Source organism: Chelonia mydas, chromosome 26 (genome assembly GCF_015237465.2).
Source record: "Chelonia mydas isolate rCheMyd1 chromosome 26, rCheMyd1.pri.v2, whole genome shotgun sequence".
NCBI lineage: Eukaryota > Metazoa > Chordata > Testudines > Cheloniidae > Chelonia > Chelonia mydas.
In genome coordinates this window covers 8,466,991-8,486,735 of record NC_057859.1, presented here as the reverse complement: position 1 = coordinate 8,486,735, position 19,745 = coordinate 8,466,991, and the positions used below count along the sequence as shown (strand labels likewise).

The 19,745-nt window shown below is 42.4% G+C and overlaps 1 long non-coding RNA gene across 2 annotated transcripts in view; it reads left to right on the top strand.

Annotated features, from left to right (window-relative positions):
* Positions 1-19,745, top strand: part of LOC122463882 — a 398,090-nt gene that overhangs the window by 81,364 nt on the left and 296,981 nt on the right. The window contains exon 2 of one of the 2 annotated variants that reach the window (XR_006287591.1): positions 15,329-15,380. The exons of the other annotated variant lie outside the window; for it this stretch is intronic. This is a non-coding gene — a long non-coding RNA (uncharacterized LOC122463882). The remainder of the gene's footprint in view (positions 1-15,328; positions 15,381-19,745) is intronic. 2 annotated transcript variants of the gene reach the window in all.

Here is a 19,745-nt window from a genome sequence, read left to right as displayed (position 1 = left end):
TTCCTAGCGCAGGGCAGAACAGGAGCATTCCAGTGATTTGCTCTTTGTTCCCCAGACAGAGCAGCACACAGGTACTTCCCGGAGCTTTGAAAGGGGAGGGGCGCATGCCTGCAGGGCAGCAGAGATCAAACCACTGAGCAGAGCAATCAGGGCAGGCATTGTGGGGTACTGGCAGACGACAGTTCTGTCGGAAGAACGATCAGCAGTGGCTACGCTGGCTCTTTGTCAGCAATAAAGGGAGGGGAAAAGGCCAAAGTCTCTGGTAGGGGTGGAAGCTTTTTGTTGCCAAAAGTGGGCATTTTTCGCTTCAGAAGTCCCTTTGTAGTGTGTATGCTTTGGCTGTTTTGTCACCAAAAGGCAGTTTTTGGAGACAAAACTTGGTAGTGTAGACAAGGCCTTAGGTTGCATGGAGCTTTAAGGGTTGCCTTTATCAGCTAGAGGCTAGATACGGTTGTAGTCAGTTTACTCAAATGCAGCATCCACAGAACAAAGGTGAGCTTGATTGTTTGGAACCCTTAGCCTTTCTTCTTTGTGTGTCCCAACCCCAAGATTATTTTAAGAATGGTGTTTTTTAAATTATATAATGTATGTATTTCATTATACTGTGTATCGATCTCACTCTATGATTTATGTGTTCCCCAACATGAATTATATCCCTAATGGCATCTCATATTTTTAATTATTTCTAACTAATCCACTGCAGCCTAAGAGGAGCATTAGCAGAGAGAAGAATATCCTTGATTACTCCTTAGTGCTTGCACCGCTTATGACTGAGATGTTAAAGTTCACCACGGCAGACTCTCTTGGTAGCTATGAGTGAATTGGTTCAAATTAAATCATAAATGGGGGTGAGAAACTAATATTAGCATCTGGATTTGATAGGGTTTAGGTGTGACCTGGATCAGGGCTCAAATTTAGATGCAGGTTCAATGGCACCAAAACCCGGTGAGCTGATTTCAAGGGATTTGATGTCAAACAGCCTCTTGAGGTCTGCTGATCTCACAAGATTTTTTATTCATCCTGAATGGCAGATATCCTACCAGATCAGTTTCTTCATGGAACTTTTGCCATCTTGGATCAAAATCTCAATGGAACAGTCTGACAAAATGTTGGCAACGTTCAACTTATAACTAGAAAATGCGTCCCTTTCCAGTTTGTTACCTCCAAAATCACAATCTTGAATCTGAAACACTTGAAAAAAAATTGATTTGTCTCTAGGCATAGGTTCAATGGATGCATTACAAGACTAATTAGGTTGGTTATATAACTACAATATGTGTTAGGTTACTTAGGAGTTCTACATAGGGCTCAGGAATTTCTGGTTTAGGCACTGGATTGGTTTGTTCAATTCTTGGCTCTCACCCCTTTCCTATGTGACCTTGGCCAAGTCAGTTAATCTCATTTATTTCTTCATCTTGTAAATGGGATTAATGATACTCCTATCACAAAAAAAAAAAAAAAGTACTAGTGGCACCTTAGAGACTAACAAATTTATTTGAGCATAAGCTTTCGTGAGTGCATCCGATGAAGTGAGCTGTAGCTCACGAAAGCTTATGCTCAAATACATTTATTAGCCTCCAAGGTGCCACGAGTACTCCTTTTCTTTTTGCGGATACAGACTAACACGGCTGCTACTCTGACTCCTATCACCAACTCTTTGTCTGTCTGGACTGTAAGATCTTCAGAGCAGCAACTGGTGTCTTATTGTTTTTGGAGCCATACTTCACTAGGCGTTGAAAAATCTTGGTTGCCACCATAGAAACCTACTGCTTACTCTCTGTACAATGGATTCTTTTTCTGTGCTTCCCATCTGGGATCAGAACTGAAAGTAATACAGCAGCATGAGATGCTATCTTCCAACAATATTTGCAGAATAATTAAAAAGCCGGGTGTTACTAGAAATCACATGGTGTGGGGGACGTAGCTGGATGAGAGTTTCCTGCCCAGTTTTGCAGACATATGAGTTCAGCCAGCGAACCCTCGGCTCCAAAAAGCATCCAAACTTCAGGGCACATATCCAAAGTCGAGCAAAACTTCAAAAACTTTGGAGGTTTCCTCCACATCATGTCTCCTTTTTCTGTTTTGATCCTTGAAGCAATTTGCAACAAGAGAACACAGCATGTTGGAGCACAGTTACCTGCTGAGTTAATTCTTCAGCCACCAGGCAAAAGTTGGAATCTTGCACTGAATTTTTATATCAAAGTAGCAAAGATAGTAATTAGCAGACAAAAAAAAACAGACTTGATTTTCCCCCATCTTGTGGATGGTAACTTTCTGGCCTTCTGTTACCGATCAGCTCTGTGTTCTTGGGGAAGCAGGGCACGGCGTCCAGCCTGTCTGACTTACGAAAGACCTTCTGCCCCTCAGCCTCTGCTTGAACCAAAGCTGATCAGAAGAAAGACTTACAAAAAGCAATGAAAAGGCAGTGGGAGACTCTCCTAAACACCTCTGGACAAGGGTGACAGAATTAAGGAAACTATCCTAGCCTCATTTGCATTGAAGATCGGACAGGGAGGCATCCCCATTAGAATACAGATTGGAGAACAAAGATTCCTAGGCAAGAACCGCACTGAACTCTGGGTCTAGAAAAACAAGGAAGCACTGCCTGATGGGGGATCACTGCTCCAGATATTAATGAACGCACACCTGCACACACCCAGCTCAGTAGTTATCAGACCAATTCTAGTAATAAATCCTTTATTGGTATCCAAAATACTGAAGCTGCCTCATTGCATTGTGAGCTCCCTCGAAGGAACACCGCCCATAGCCAAGAATGATCAGTTCCTACTGTCTACCTGAACAAAACAACTTTGGTATACTCCCTTGAGCCATCAGTTTACCCATAAACAAATCTAGTGTTCTCCCTTGAACCATTCTTCTTTCCCTACAAAAACCCTTTCCCATGCTCAAGCTAAGTGCCTGATGCCTGGATCCAAAATCTGCATCACTTTCACTGAGACTTGATCTTCTCCTGACTGATTGTGCCGGGGGCTCTGCCTGTCTCCAGCACTCCAGACCCTCAGCTACCACCACCACCACCGGAGAACCCTGATCGATTCAAGCTTCACGGAGTGGTGAGAACCCACCCCCCTCTTTAGGTATAGCCTTCTGACCCTGACTTGTGTGATCAGTTATAGTTTTCTAAATCTGACTTTTGTAATCAAATGTAAGTTAGATTTAATATTATACCTCTTTTGTTCATTGGGCTCCCCTTGTATGGTTATTACCTGGTAATAGATTTCAGAGTAACAGCCGTGTTAGTCTGTATTCGCAAAAAGAAAAGGAGGACTTGTGGCACCTTAGAGACTAACCAATTTATTTGAGCATGAGCTTTCGTGAGCTACAGCTCACTTCATCGGATGCATACTGTGGAAATCGCAGAAGACATTATATATATTATATACATATATATAGACATTATATACACACACATATATATATATATATATATATATATATATATACACACATATATATAGACATTATATATCATATATATAGACTATATATCATATATGTCTATATATATATATATATATATATATATATGTATATATATATATAGACATATATATCATGGTGTCTGTGTATATAATGTCTTCTGCGATTTCCACAGTATGCATCCGATGAAGTGAGCTGTAGCTCACGAAAGCTCATGCTCAAATAAATTGGTTAGTCTCTAAGGTGCCACAAGTCCTCCTTTTCTTTTTACCTGGTAATAAATAATTTTCACGGTTAAGCTGGTTGCTTCTGTCCCTGTCCCTGTCTCCAGCAATGCTCCTCATACCAAAGCTAAAGCTCCCTGCAGCGCCCAAAAATCCCGTGGGGTTTTCTCATCAAGTGGGTTATTACCAGAACAATTGTAACGTGAAAGTGGGGATAGGGACGTGCTGAACCTGGGGCATAGGAAGGTGGCAGTTTGGAAGTGCTGCTCGACCCAGCCTGCTGAGTCCAGGGACATATGAGGGGTCAGCCTGGGAGTGCTGATTAACCCTGTCCTCTCAGACACGCTCTGTTAATGTGCGTGTGTTCATCTGATTCTGGGGCTGGAGGAACCCAGCCCTGAGGAACCTAGGTCCTGCAGGATAGCCCCTTTGGGAGGGAACTTGCAGCAGGGAGAAGTAGAGCTCCAGATGAGAACACAAGTGACACAAGCAGTACATTGATAGAAGTACAGAACCCCACCCCCCAGAGAGTAACCCTAATAAATGAACGTACCCCAAAGTAACGGGAAAATCTGGTAACACTTGTTACTTTTGGCTTTCATTTGTACTTACATCACTACAACTCGCATCTGAGGCTGTTGTGTACAGGGTGCACCTTAGAGTTCAGTGTACTTTGCCAACTTTGAAAAGAGGCATGCCCCCATGAGCGTGGGTCAAGAAAAGTGTCTAACATGTACAATAAGGTGTAAGATTCTTATTTAAAAATCATTGGGCCAAAGATCCACTCAGCGGCTAGAAGAAATTAATGGAATTTCAGTTAATGTGATGAGGCACTTTTAATGCCTGGGAGCAAGTGGAAACAATGAAGAACTTCGGGGATTTTAATCTTGTTTGTCAAGTAATGTATCACAGCAGTTTTCCTAAATCTCAAAGATAATCAGCATCCATGGCAAGCACAGGCTGGACTGAACATGAACAATAGCATTGTTTTGTTAAACCGTATCTTGTAGTGTCGCAACATGTCAGCTCCTAATAGGCTGCAACACAAGGTGACACGTTCTCAGTGACCTTATGCAAAGTAACGCATCAAACGTTAAAGAGAAGAGTGGCGTCTTATATTTCTGGTAACAAACGCTGTCCATGGCTATTGGGGGAGTGTGTGTGTGTGTGTACATGACATAAGCCCAAACCTTAGGTCCAAATTCAAACTGTTCTGGATTTGGGGAGTTCCACCTCAGGTCATCATGATGGAGAGAGATAGTTACTGCTTTCTAATCTAAGTTGCAATCAGCTTCCATTATACAGTTCAGGAACCTTTGGCTTTTTGTATGGGAGATTTTTGTTTTTCTTTTTTACTCTGATGGGGGCTACTCATATGAGTCAGGTTTGTGGAATTGGGCCTCTTAGACTGTAAATTCTTCAAGGCAGAACCATGCCATATTATTCCTCCAAGGACCACGCACTCTCTTGCTGAAATTATATAAACACTCCTATCTCAGTGCTATTACCATTGACTGTCTTGTTGAGTTAAAAAGGTTCATTGCCTTTGAAATGGGGTATGTGTAACCCGAGCCAGGAGGAACCAGAAAACTGAGACAGGTAAACAGAGTTCTATCAGAAGCTCCACAAGTTAGACTTAAGGAGTGTAATTGTATTCACAGTGATTGAATGCCAGCTGAGACAACCGAGATAGTTCTCGAGGAAAGCCAAAGGTGTGTAGCGTTCACTATCTGGGGGACCTTAGCTGCCCAAATGGATCCTTTGGGCCCAATTTTCAGAAGCGCTCAGCACTGCAGCTTCAAGTGACATAAGATGTCATTGTGGGTGCTCCAAACTGTGAAAAATCAGGCACTCGGGGAGCCTCCAGTTGGGCACCCAAAATTAGAGGCTGTTACTGACCATGTTGTCCTAAGCTATGATCCTGCAAACACTTACGCACATGCTTAAACTTAACCAAGTGAGAGATCATAGAATAGCAGGGTTGGAAGGAACCTCAGGAGGTCATCTAGTCCAACCCCCTGCTCAAAGCAGGACCAATCCCCCAATTTTTGCTCTAGATCCCGAAATGGCCCCCTCAAGCATTGAACTCACAACCCTGGGTTTCGAAGGCCAATGCTCAACCCACTGAACTATCCCTGCCCCCCAAAACACCAATCCCATTAGTGTCCATGAGATGATCATGTGCTTACGGTTATGTACATGTAAAAATCAGGGATGAGGTCTACATTATGGTAGTGACGTTTAGTGGTAGAGTTGGTCACAAGCTCTGTGCTTTAGCTTCTTTAACCCAGGCTGACTCGTCCTTAAAGGTTCCAGAGTTTAGCAGGAGAAATATGTGAAACAACAACTAATGAGAACTGGGAGTTCCTTCTCTTCACCCAACAACTGGCCATAAAAGAGAGCTCAATAACTAAATAGTATCAAGCAGGGGAATATGTTTCCATATTTCTTTTGGCATATTTCTATACAGCCCTGGAGCCAGACCTGCAGTTTGTTAGGAATCTATAAAATGATTGTGATTATCTTCTGGAAAACCCCTTTTAGTTTCTCTTGTTTAATGCTCTCATGGTTTAAAAAAACAATCTGTCCAGTATCCAAAGCAACTGAGTTAGGAGCTGCCCAGGTAGACTCTTTGTGTGTATTTTTCGGAAGCGTTCCATTGGCTTATCTGACTCATTGTAGCTCTGGGAGAGAGATAAGCAAATGCTACATATGTGGGACAGAGGTGCAGCTACGAGAAGGGAAATGGTTTCAGTCAGAAGCAGAACTCCTGGATTCTATTGCCTGCACTACAACCAAATGACACTGTGACCTTAAGTCATTCACCTCACTATATCTTAGCTTCCCCATTTGCTAATTGGATGTAATGATACTGAAGCTCCTCACAGGAGTGAGCTATAAGATCAGCTGCAAATGTAAGCTGCCCTAAGAGTTGTTGGCAACCGTATTTCCTCCCCTGACGGTATGTGGCTGAACGGTTACCACTGATTCAGCAAGGGGTGGTCCTCATTACTCAATCCATAGCGGACTATCTTGATCAATAGGGGTTCCAACTGCATGGGAGGTTGCTGAGCTTGAGGAAGTAATAGCTTTTAAATGATGTGGATGACAAGAAACTCGTGCTTTGGCTTTGTTACCATTATAACATCGCAGTATCCTTGCGGGGCGAATGAGCAGATGTTGGATTTGACCTCCCCAAACGTGGGTCTCGATCTAGGGAAGCGTTCCCTATTCAGGAAATCACTAGGACTTAAGCATGTGTTTTGAGTGCTTTGCTGAACAGGGATGGACTGAAGCACATGCTGTTACCTCTTGGCTTAGTGAGAGGCACGGATGCTTATCTGAAACCGGATCCATCTCTGTTCGTGCATTTTCCAGTTTTCAGCTGCGGGTGCCTTTGGCTTCTGTGCCAGCTATATTTTATCATTCTAGAATGCTGTGTAACGCTACATCAATAAATTCAGTATCCGTGAAACCCGCAAAGAAGCAGCAGCCTCATCTTAATTAGACAAAATATACAATTGCTGCCTCAGATCATACCGGGAGCCAATCAACTCTCACACTGGGGATTTTTTTTTTCTTGCTTGGTACTCTTTAAACAGAAAACCCCATGCCAATAAATAAATAAATAAAATAAAAATAAAGGACTCAGGGTAGGGAAATTGGCACCGTGGTGTCACAATAGCATGGCAAGACTCTCTGATAGACTGGATAGAAGTGAGAACTAAACAAAGGCAATCAGTCAGTTGCAAGAGCTATTACAGATGAATAATTCAAGTAGGAATAAGCTTTCATGAGCTACAGCTCACTTCATCGGATGCATGCAGTGAAGTGAGCTGTAGCTCACGAAAGCTTATGCTCAACTAAATTGGTTAGTCTCTAAGGTGCCACGAGCACTCCTTTTCTTTTGGCGGACACAGACTAACACGGCTGCGACTCTGAAAAAAATCCAAGTAGGGTGTCCAATGCATTCCTCCACTCCCTGTGTTTTCCCCCCTCAATCTGTTGCACGGCTTTGCAGGGAACGTCTCTCATGTTCCATTGTATAGATGGCTGTACTTTCATTGATGGATGAGTGATCCCTATCTATATAAAATCAGTAAGGCACTTGGGGAGGGATTCACAAAGGTTTAAGGTGCCTCACCCATTGATTTCAGTGGGAGCTAGATGCCTAAATACCTTTGTGGACCCGACATCTTGTAGTTCTTCAGAATGAAAGGTTCTCTCTAAATGCAAGCTATTACTTAGCATGTGCCTGCTTTCCAGAGGGGCTCTACAGGTGCACCTCTTTCGTATGTGTGCACAGAAACTAGGAACTACACCTTCAGCTTGGATTCCTTCATGGCAGTTCTTGATTTACAGTACCGCTCGGCCTCTGCTTCTCTTACCCTCTCTAACGTTTTTGATTTATATAGGAAGTCTGGATGTTTCCTTTTTAAGAAAGTGAGAGAACATGCCCCTAAATCATCCTCAGAGCAGCAGTCAGTATCATCTGAGCACTGACCATTAAAGCACATCAAACTCCCCATAATTATTTCTTTACGTCGTTGCCCGAGGACCAAACAGAGTTGACAACTCCGGCTCTTGATTAGTTTTATTGGATGAGTTTAACCCTTGGCCATCAATAGGGTAATAGAACGGTGTCTTTATTCTTTACCTCCTTCCTTCCTGACTTTCCTCCCTCTTTGTCGATATCCCTTGAAGCAGATAGGTATGTCGGGGTGTATACGTGTGACCTAGACTTTCGAACTTCCCACCAAAGCTTCAGGAAAGTGTACCTTGGTGTCTTCCTATTCCTGATGTGCTGTGTGATCTTATGGAAGTCACTTACTGTCATCTCCACTATACTATGAGGATAACGCCTCCCTAACTGATAAGGGATTGTGTTGTAGCTTTAATTAATGACACTATATTTTGAGTAGTGAAATGTTCTGTATGTGTCCCAAGTGGTGGTTCTTGGTCCCTTTGGACCTTTTTTATTTGTATACATACTATAGAAAGTCAGCCAACTTACCATTAAATGGGATACGTTACAATGCGAGCTGTATACATAGCTCCTTCCATAGGGACTGCATTCCCAAATGCCTTACAGAATTAGATAATATGTAATGGCCAAGAAGAGAGTGGCAATGGAGAAAAAGGGGTGCTTTTAATTGCGTAACAATGGATGTGAGGTCCAGATGCTAAGCATGGCAGAGGAGAAGGTTCTTGCACCAAGATCAGCAGTGATGAGGGTGGTGTTGGCTGAAGGAGCGGAGTAGAGAGCAACAATGCCATTTGGTTGGCTGGAAGAAGAGGAATGAGTGTAGAATTTTCTAGTATCAATTTGAAATCAAACACATGGAGCAGTGTGCAAAATTCTCAACAAGGCTTTCAACGACAACACAAGCAGGGATGAAAGAGAGCGGCTCTGTAAGATTTAAGGAACAGACTGCAGGGGGGTATGTGGGGACGGGGGGGGAGTTTGTCCCTTTACGCTGTTTGTAAATCTGGACTAACTACATCAACAGAGAGCAGAAGCTGGCCCGGTGCCAAACAGGCTTGATTCTGATCTCTCATGGGTGTAAATCAGGAGTAATTCTGATGTCAGTGGAGCTGCCTCAGTGTAACCTGGTGCCAGTGAGATCAGAATTGGGCTGTCTAGCTCCAGTCTTTATCCACAATACGCTCAATCAGTGCTGGAATAACTATTCTTAATCCTCCCGCCCCACAACCCCTACTGGTGCACCAACTCTCTGTTAGTCATTGTTTCTTGCTAAAATTAGAGAGGTGCATAGGGTACCATATTGTTTGGCAGCCACCATAGATAAGGCATGATGAAATTTCTTCGTTGCCTGTTATTTCTACATCACTTCTAGTACTTTTTTAACATGTTTGGTCAGTGAAGGAGGGAAAAGAAGCCCTCGGGCTTTTTTCATTTTAATTTCACAACCTCGCCAGCTCTCTTCCGTTACCATTTAAAACGTAGTTATGGTCAGAAAAGCGACGCCGTGAAAAATAAATGACTTGGTGGGCACCATAAATTTCTCTCTCTCTCCATGACGCCTGGATCAAATTGGCTCTGCTTACGAGTCCGAAAGGTAGCTTTGCTGACTGCCAGTGTTGCAGGTTTCCCTGTCTGATTTGACGAGGAAGCTGTGTTCTGTCTGGCTCAGACAGTCGCACAGAGCATGTGGCTCTGTATCTGTGTGTATCAGTGACACTACGCAGGTCAGGGCAGTTGCTGGCCTGCTTGACTTTTGGCCCCTGGAGCTGGCCCTGTCGTTACCCTTATCACTGTAGGTGGAGTTTAAAAGCAGCTGCCTATTTTATGGATTCACGTGCAAGAGAGAGAGAGAAAACTGGCTCACAGTCATATATTGTAGCTTTAGTGGCTCATGGGAATGAGGAAGCTTTTTGAGTTAGTAAAGTATGAGTTGCAAGTGGCTCAACCATAGACAGGTCCCAATTCAGCAAAGCATGCAAGTGCTTGCTTCACTTTAAGCACTGAGTTAAGTCCTCTTGACTTCAGAGGCCTGTACACGCTTTGCTTATTCAAGGCCTTGGAGTGAAATTCACCCTCTCCTCCCCCAACTCCGAGGGCCAGCACAAAGCATATGCGTCACTGAAGTGGGACTTTGTTGATATGTGGGTTATATGCTGGCCCTCTCCTTGGAAGAGGATTTCCTTCACCTTTAGTGACTCTATACGTTGAGCATGCAGGTGCTTTTCTACAAGTACTGCATTTTCACATTGACACCGTACGAGACTGCAGAAAACCTTGTGGACAGTGTGACGGGGTGTCTACCCCGCACGAGATCTGAGTGAATTAAAAGAGCCAATTAAACCTGTGGCCGGTTGCACCTGCAAGAGAGTCAAAGCTGATAAGCTGCCTGATGGTGAAGTCCAGCTGGGCAGGGGCAGGCTGAGCTGGTATAAAACTAGGAAGTGAAAAGTAAGAAGGGGTTTCAGGAAGGAACTCTGCAGTCAGTCCCTAGAGCAGAGGGGAGTTGAGATGAGGAGTCTTAAGAGGGCGTAAACCCTCCATCCTGCCTGGCAAGAACCCCAGAGAGGGTGAAGTAGCCACAGGGCGCAGAGGAGGCTGTAGTGGGATAGGCCTGAAGACAGAGAAAGAAAGGTAGGAAAAACCCAGGGAAACAGAGACAGGGCCTGACATTGGCTAAACCGTGATCACTGGGGCGAAGGGTCCCTGAGCTGGAACCCAGAATGAATGGCTGACCTGGGTTTCCCTACCAGCCACTGGGGAAGTGGCATAGTCTGGGCTGTGGAACGAAAGATTGCCTGAGACAGATCATCCGGTGGGACTTTGATACCCCAGAAGCGGAGAACTGTAATTACCCAGCCTGAGGACTAAGCCATGAAGAGGAAGCAGCCTGAGTTACTAAGAGGGAACAGTCGACTTGAGAGAGACCGAAACAGGGAGTGTCCAACTGGTCGAGAGCTAATCCCGAGATGAGCCACGCACGGGTGCCTCAGTGGTGAGTAGTAAACCCCATGATAGGCAGTCCCGCATTGACATTATACCAGCAGCTTCAAAGGAATGATTGTCACTGGTTTGTGCTACTAGTCCTCTTTTAGCGGGTTTGGGTTACAGTACAAAAAGCTCAATAGCAGCCCATGTGATGAATCTCTCCTCTTTTGGGGATGTTCCCTTTTATTCATTACTTTGAGACTTGGCTTTGTTCCTGACAGAGAGAACAGACTGTATTAAAGAGAAGAAACAGAGCAGATTTAATGAGACACTGCAGGGGCAAGGTGGTTGTGGATGTTACATTATAATCCAAATAAAATCCCTGATCAGTGTGTCCGGATAAGAAAGAAATGGCTGGGAAGCTATATGTCGTGGATGTCTCCTGCATTTTGTGAAGCTTCGGTCTGACTCAGCCAGAGAAAATCATCGTCACCTTGCTTGCTTTATATACTTAAGTGTTCAGACAAGATACTTGTTTTCCAACACAGTACAAACGTATTTATCCAAAAGCTGACTTTACTGGTTATCTTGTGTATTGGGCAGGAGACTTGGTTTGATTCTCTAGTCAGAAAAATAGAGGTGAGCTGTAAAATGGAAAGATAGTCCAGTTCCAGAGATGGGCGTGGGCAAAGATAACTAGTTGGAGTGACCGTAGGGCTGGGCTGGGTTTTCATAACTGCTCAGCTCCCATTTAGGCACCAAAATAAGCCGTTATGGACTCTAAGAAATTGTTGTAGAACCATTTACTTCAATTGAGCTCCAGCGCTTTACAGGGGTTGAAGATCTGGCTCCAGGTTTTTTAAGTGTTTAGCAACCACTGTTACAATTTACAGCCAGATGTTCAAAAGCATTTAGTACCCAATGTGCTGGCCATTTATATTGGTGCCTAAATGGGAGAGACCTGATTCTGAAAATTCATCCCCAGTTATGGGCAATGAGCACTTCTGAAATTTCTGGCTGCACTGAGATAGACGTTAGCCAGAACCCTGGGTCAAAACAACCCTTAAACTTTGGGGAAAGTTGATTTGGTTCCTATATCTGCAAAGGGTTAAAATAAAACCTAGGTCTGAACACCCCAAAGTTTGAGGGAGTTTTTGATTGTGGTTCAGGTCCATCTCTGCACATTGCACTGTATAAGATGATGGTAGTTGCAGTATTGATGCATTGGGATAGATCATTCAGTTCTGTTCATCAGATGACAGCACAGATGGAAGCAGTCTGGACAAAACAAACATAAAAAAAACCATGCGTCAGGACCCCCCTGAAAGCCTGAACTTTTAAATAAAATAATACATTGGGGCTTCTTTTTGTTGGCTTTGTGGTGTTAGAGCCTTGAGGATTCATGTTTTCACGTTATGATTGCAGAGAAGAGCTTGAAAACTGAGATTCTCGCATGATTCCAGAAATAGGGATTTTACGAAAAATGCCAAATACCGCAAGACTTGTGATTAAAATAACAAGAGTTGACAACACTGAAAGTTTTAAAAAGAAACGGCCTAGTTGTCCCAAGAATAAATACACGTGTTCATAGGGTCTGTCATAAATATAAAGGGAAGGGTAAACCCCTTTAAAATCCCTCCTGGCCAGAGGAAAAATCCTCTCACCTGTAAAGGGTTAAGAAGCTAAAGGTAACCTCGCTGGCACCTGACCAAAATGACCAATGAGGAGTCAAGATACTTTCAAAAGCTGGGAGGAGGGTCTGTGTCTGTCTGTCTGATGCTTTGGCCGGGGCCAGAACAGGAATGGAGTCTTAGAACTTAGTAAGTAATCTAGCTAGGTATGTGTTAGATTATGATTTCTTTAAATGGCTGAGAAAATAGCTGTGCTGAATAGAATGAATATTCCTGTCTGTGTGTCTTTTTTGTAACTTAATGTTTTGCCTAGAGGGATTCTCTATGTTTTGAATCTAATTACCCTGTAAGCTATCTACCATCCTGATTTTACAGAGGTGATTCGTTTACTTCTATTAAAAGTCTTCTTGTAAGAAAACTGAATGCTTTTTCATTGTTCTAGGATCCAAGGGTTTGGGTCTGTGGTCACCTATGCAAATTGGTGACGATTTTTACCAAACCTTCCCCAGGAAGTGGGGTGCAAGGGTTGGGAGGATTTTGGGGGGAAAGACTTGTCCAAACTACGTTTCCCAGTAAACCCAGATAAAGTTTGGTGGTGGCAGTGGAAATCCAAGGGTAAAATAATTTTGTACCTTGGGGAAGTTTTAACCTAAGCTGGTAAAAGTAAGCTGAGGAGGTTTTCATGCAGGTCCCCACATCTGTACCCTAGAGTTCAGAGTGGGGAAGGAACCTTGACAGGGTCCCAATTCATCTGGGATGTAACTGGGAGCAACTAGTATGTCCTTTTAACAGTAACATTCGCAAAAGCTGTTAACATGGAATAGTTAGATAGGCAGAAGAACCTTCAAAGTTAGTTCATTATCTTTTTTCTTGGAGTTTCCGGGTGCTGGTGTCCATCTTGGGTTAAGTAACTTGCCCAAAGGAAATTGGTGGTGGAGCCTAGTTCTGAAGCTTTTGACTCTTAGCCTTGTGTTAAGACCATTAGACCATATCTTCCTACAGTCTAACTGCCTTTTTTCAGCCTATGACCCATACCACAACTGCAAAAGGTATTCTTGGCCACAATCATGTTCTTGTCATTGATCTCATTGAACACAAAGGTTAAGCTCCTCAGATTACGTTCTTTCATCATTGACTAGGGAAAGGGAGTTTTCTTCTAGGCTGAAATATTTATCTTTGCCTGATGACAGCTTTCTTTGAGAGAGTGCTTGCATGTTAAACCCATGGAAGGTCTGCTTGCTCGGCTCTTGTGGCTTCTGAAAATAGCTCTCATTCATTATGTTTAGGGAAATATGCAGCCCGTAGGTTCACCATCCTTGCATCATTATGTATGATTTTATTTACCTTAGCTGTCGCAGCTTTGCAGGTTTCTGCTGCTGCTTCGCTGTGCTTTTAGCTTAACCTTGTAACATTTTATTACTGTCTGTAGGTGCAACATTTGCCTTTCTGATTTTCTTGAAGAGGAGGACTCTGTTGTTAGTAGTCCATTTTGACATCATCATGATGTATGGCTTTTTTTCTATCAGATTTCACTCTGTGTGGTCTTCCTTTTGCACCATGACATGATTTCTGGGGGAAACATTTAGTCTGCAGAACACGTGACCGCAGAACACTGTTGAAGCCAAGAACTTAACGGGATTTACAAAAAAAAACATTAGAGATTTATATGGATGGTGAGAACATGCAGAGTTAGAATAGTAAGGCTAGACAACAAGAGATTTGAATAAGTTATATTCTCTCCTGCATCAGAGAATAAACCAACCTCTAACTAACAGGGGTTTGGAAGAAATCAAATCTGCTCCTAGGGAAGCTTATAATTTGCCTACTGGACAGATTCTTGAGCCTTCCTCTGAAGCAGGTGGTAGCATTGTCCAACATAGGACACTGGACTAGAAGGGCCACTGGTCTGATCCATGGTGTCAATTCCTATGTTCATGATGCCTGATACACATTTTTAAAATATCCAACTTGTTTACTTTGTACATTTACTTAGTAGTTACACTATGAGATTCTGAGAAAGAGACATCAAAAATAGCTCTTTCATTATGTTTATACAAGAACTCTTTAAAGTTTAAGGAAATATGCAGCCCTTAGGCTCACCATCCTTGCATCATTACCTATGTGACCTCTTCTTGAGATATAGAGGATCTTAACAGCTGAACTTTTTTATGTATAGACATTAACTTTTCCAAACTTTTGAAATCATCTACCACATACTTTGACATCACTGCATCATCTTAAAAAAAAAAAAAAAGAGAGAGAGAGAGAGAGAAACTTGTGTGTGTTAATTTGAGGAGACATTTAAACTTTTTTGATAAGGGAGCTTTCTTAGCATAAGTTAATTAGACTAATTAGTGGCTTAAAATATTCTGCTTAGTCTTTGCCAAAGCTGGGGATTTAAGGACTGCAGTAAATCTACTGAGATTAATGACATTTTTATGCTGTTGGTAATTGTCTTATATCCTAGTGAAGTGATCTGTTTGCCATCAGTCCTGTTCTAATCAATTCTGTCTATTCTCTTTTCCAAAATGATGGATTGAAATTTTCATAAATATTGTAAGTAGCGAAAGACTGTTGTTTGATCTCCATAATAGGCAAAATAATTTGTATCCTTTTATTAGCCCCTGTTTCCGAGAACTGATGACCTTTGAAGATGTACTGGTGAATGCAAAAGTAAGTAAAAAGTCCCTTTCCTAAGGGAATTACATTGTGCCTGATATTTCTTAGAATCCAAAGACATTTAAATGCCTTCTATGCCACTGCTTCCGTTTAGTTTTCTGCTTTGTCTTTAGCTATCCTGACATCTGCTTTTTGAACAGCAGAGTTTTGGCTACCAGCTATTTTCTCATATCCTTGTGTTTAGGCCCCTGACATCTCTGGACAGTCAGGCTGGACACACTTCAGCTCATATCTTATCTCCGATGAATGCTAAGGGGGCACATGCTGGAGAAACTATTTTTTTGCACAGTGCAAATCTGATGTGCCACCTGCTTTTTCAACACTCAGCTTAGGCAAGGCCAGGCAATTTTGGAATCCCTCTTCTATAAAGTCCCTTGTCTGTTCCCATCTCACGTCGTCATTAGCTCCTCGGGGCTACTTTGCTCTCCTTAAGGGTGTATGTTTCTGAATCTACATTCTGTGGATGAGGCAGCTGCTGGCCTTAGGTCATCTGTCAATATTTGGCTAGTGGCCACAATCTGTGTCCACAAGCTCCGCGTGGAATACTGACAGAGAGCATTAAAAAAATAAATTTTTGCTAGGTGTGTATTCCCATTATAGCCCATGCGATCCTTCTTAAAGGCTAGACAGCCAATAGAGAAGGGGTGGGTGAGTTTTCTTCAAATATGTATATTTCTTTTGGTGGAAAACCAAGTTTTCCGGCAACCTGGTAAATGACTGTTGTTACTTACAGCAGAAGGATACGTATGAATTCCAGTCCATTATATATTTTGGCTATTGCTTTCCTCTTTGATAGGTGGTGGTTGTCAGTGTGTGTTTTTGTAGCAGGGTACCACCTGTCTGTGGAAGAGACATGTAAATATATGCCTCCAGGATTTTCATCAAAATACCAAAGTCATCATATTCAAATTCTCAGTTTTCCCACAGCATATTATGAAGTCTAAAAAGGTCATCTTCCGTCAAATATGAGCCATATTGAGTGACTTTTTCTCTTGCAAATGGATCCCGTCTATGGTACCTGGGTACAAAACCAAGTGTTTCCATTTTAGGTATAAGATGGCTCAAAAAGTCTGAATTCAAGAATTGTATGTTAGATGTGAAAACCACTCTTTCATCAATGTTCAAGTCCAGAATCTGCGAGCCTGGAATTGCCTGAAATGTATCAGTAAAAGATTGTGTACAAAACTTTGCAGATGATTAAAAAGAATCAGTGGTGGTGTACTATAGCTGGAGGGAAGATTATGGATACCAAGCTGTGTCCTCATGAACCTTGTATGACCATGTTTTCCTCACTGTTCCTCCACTTCCGTGCCCATACAGATGCATTCAAAACTCATTATGCCTAGAGACTGGAGTCTCGTTGTGCGAGGCACTGTGCGTACACCTAAGAGGCAGTCCATTCCTCTAAGAGCTAAAAAGAAAACACAGACACAAGGGGGCATGATTTTATAGATGAGGAATTTACAGAAAGATTTAGGGAGAGATTTTTCAAAGGGAGGTTGGTTATCTAATTGCCAATGGCTATCTAACTGTCTTGTGTATCTCCTTCCCAAAGTGATTTGCACAGTGTCATGCTGGAAGTCTGTAGCACAGCTAGGAGTTATACCCAGTTCTCCCGAGTCAAGTGTCTTGATCCCATACAGCAGTGTTTATGAACCTTTTCAGACTGGTGACCCCCTTATCTGAAGATTGTTTTCTTAAAAACAAAGCAAAAAAAAAAAACACTCCACCTTACAATTACTATAAAAGATAAGAAAAAAGTGTAACAGTGATAACCCTAATAAGCCTATAATTTGTGTGTGCACAGTTCAAGAGGTTGATAAATAAGATCAGAAGGCTTAGCTTTTTACCGGTAAAAGTTGGTAAACATCAACTTCCTCACACACACATAGAAACTGACAAAAAAAAATCTCCATCGAAAATGATCAAAATTCACAGATAGGCAAAGGAAGAAAAATGCAGCTTGAGAACTTAGAGCTTGATCTAAGGATAATTACATTGTCTATTTTGAAATGTGAGGCTAGCAATTTGCTTTTAATAATTATAAAGCTTTAACTTTTTGAATCTCAACATCTGTCAATTATTTGACAACTGTGAAAATCAATAAACATAAAAGTTCACCCAATTTTGCGCAACTGTGAACATTTAAATGGATAAAAATTGCTTACAAATATCAACATTAGCCATCAATCTTATAAAAAGATTAAAATTGAATTCTACCAAGCCAAAAGGATAAAGAATACTTGACCTTGAAAGGTAAGGATGTTCAGGGAGTGGGGGAGCAAGATTTTCTTTGCTCTAAACTGGAATAAAATGTTCAAAGCCTCACAGCCCCCAGTGACCTTTGTGACATCTCCTTCTCGAAAGGGATATGACCCTCACCAGCTGAAAAACACTACCTTACCCCTCCCTTCCTTTCCCTGAGTGATACTGTTGTGTAACTGTAATAATGCAGTGGTGAAGCAGGCCGTCTATTACACCACCCAAGGGCTTCAGGTTGATGTCTCTCACATAATTACCCAAGTCCTCTGCCATTTTTTAGCTCTCATTGATTCAGTTAAACTCCCCACCGCTATTCCTAGCAACGTGAGCTCCAGCCTCAAAAGGTGTCATGGGTGGGCAGTTAATATTGTTAAATCAGCTGCAGAAGGATGAAAGACAACTGGGACTTAAAAAGGAAGAAGAAAAGAGTTTGTGAGAAGAACTTTGCTATGATCTTATGCCACCTGCTTTGCTCTGTGGGAAGAAACAGTGTGTAAAATACAGACATAGCTGTCCACCTCTCTCTCTATATATATACACACATGTGCACGCTGAAATCTCTGAATTCTCTTCTCCCAATGGATAATGTTGGAGGTACCTCAGTCCAATATGTTGGAAACTCACAGATGGCTTAACCCTGTTGGAAATCTGAAGAGGATCATTAGTGAGCATGAATCTGAACTCTTCTCCTCCTTGATCCATACCTAGCTCTTAATCTTACAGAATTTATGTCTGTTTTAGAGTCTTACCAGTGAAAGGAAACAGCACAAATTCTGCAATAAGGAGGTTATTTCACCTTTGCTAGTATATGTATCGGGGGGAGGAGGGGTCTGAGAGTGTACGTATGCACGCGTGCACACACACATATACTATGTCTAGTTTATTGTTTGTTCTTTGTGTTGCAGTAGCATCGAGGGGGGCGTTAATCATAGGCCAGGGCCCTATTGTGTTAGGTGGTTTCCTAATATCTATCTGATTCAGTAGAATCCAAATCCAGATGCAGTTAAGGTTTTCCTCAGTGTTGTTAGCCAGAAATCAAAACATCAGAAGAAAACACCCCTAGTCTGGGGCTTCAAGCCTATCTGCCCATCCCAGGAGTGGAGCTTTAACTGGGTTATAAGACTCAGTAAAGAAGTAACTGGATGAACCTCTGTAGCCTTTGCTGTACAAGAGATCAGACTAGACAACCTTGTGGTCCCTTCTGGCTTTCAAATCTATAAAATTGCCGAGAGACATTTCCCCTCTCTGCCTCTTAGGTAACCAAATATAGTCTTTATACAGCACTTGGTGTTTGTTATATAATTCTTTTCATCCAGCGGGCTCCAACCACTTCACAAAATAAAGTAAGTTTTATCCCTATTTTTACATACGTTGGAGCAGAGGCTCAGAGAGGGGAAAGTGATTTCCATATAATGTGTCAGGGCAGAGCCAGGAATTCAGCTTTCTAGGAGAAGTGAGGGCAAATCACCTCACTAGTTTTAAGATAGAGCTTGAGAAGTGTCTGAACAGGGTCATGTGATGAGGTGACCTGCGACAGCAGGGGACTGGCCTCAGTGACCCCAGAGGTCCCTTCTAGTCCTATGAATTGAACCCAGTTGTCCTGAGTCCCGATTTAGTGCCCTATCCACTGGACCACATTTTCCTCTCCCTCACCTCTCAACACGCACAGGAATACACCTGTGAAAAGAGACAGTGCAGAGCTTCGAGGTTAATCAATTGTTCGCTGCAGCTCCTATACCCCATTACAGAAGATCCTACGACTTTCCCCAAAGCTTCATTGTGTTCACGGAGAGAGCTAGGAGTAAAACCAGGAACAACTGACTGAGTCAAGGGTAAAGGGACAGGGTTACTGAATCTTATCTTTTTTTATTCAGGGATAATATTTCTTGTGTCCAAAGAGAATATTAAAATACCACATGTTTTTTGAAGCATGCACCAAGCAGAAAAGATGATGAGGGAAAGATAATTTTAGTACATTATATGCTGATTGTTTGCACGGTTATGAATGAATGTAGATATCCTCTATATGATAAAGGAAACATATTTCCCCCCACAGATTTGGGGAAAACATAATCCTTCGTAAACACAGATCAGTCC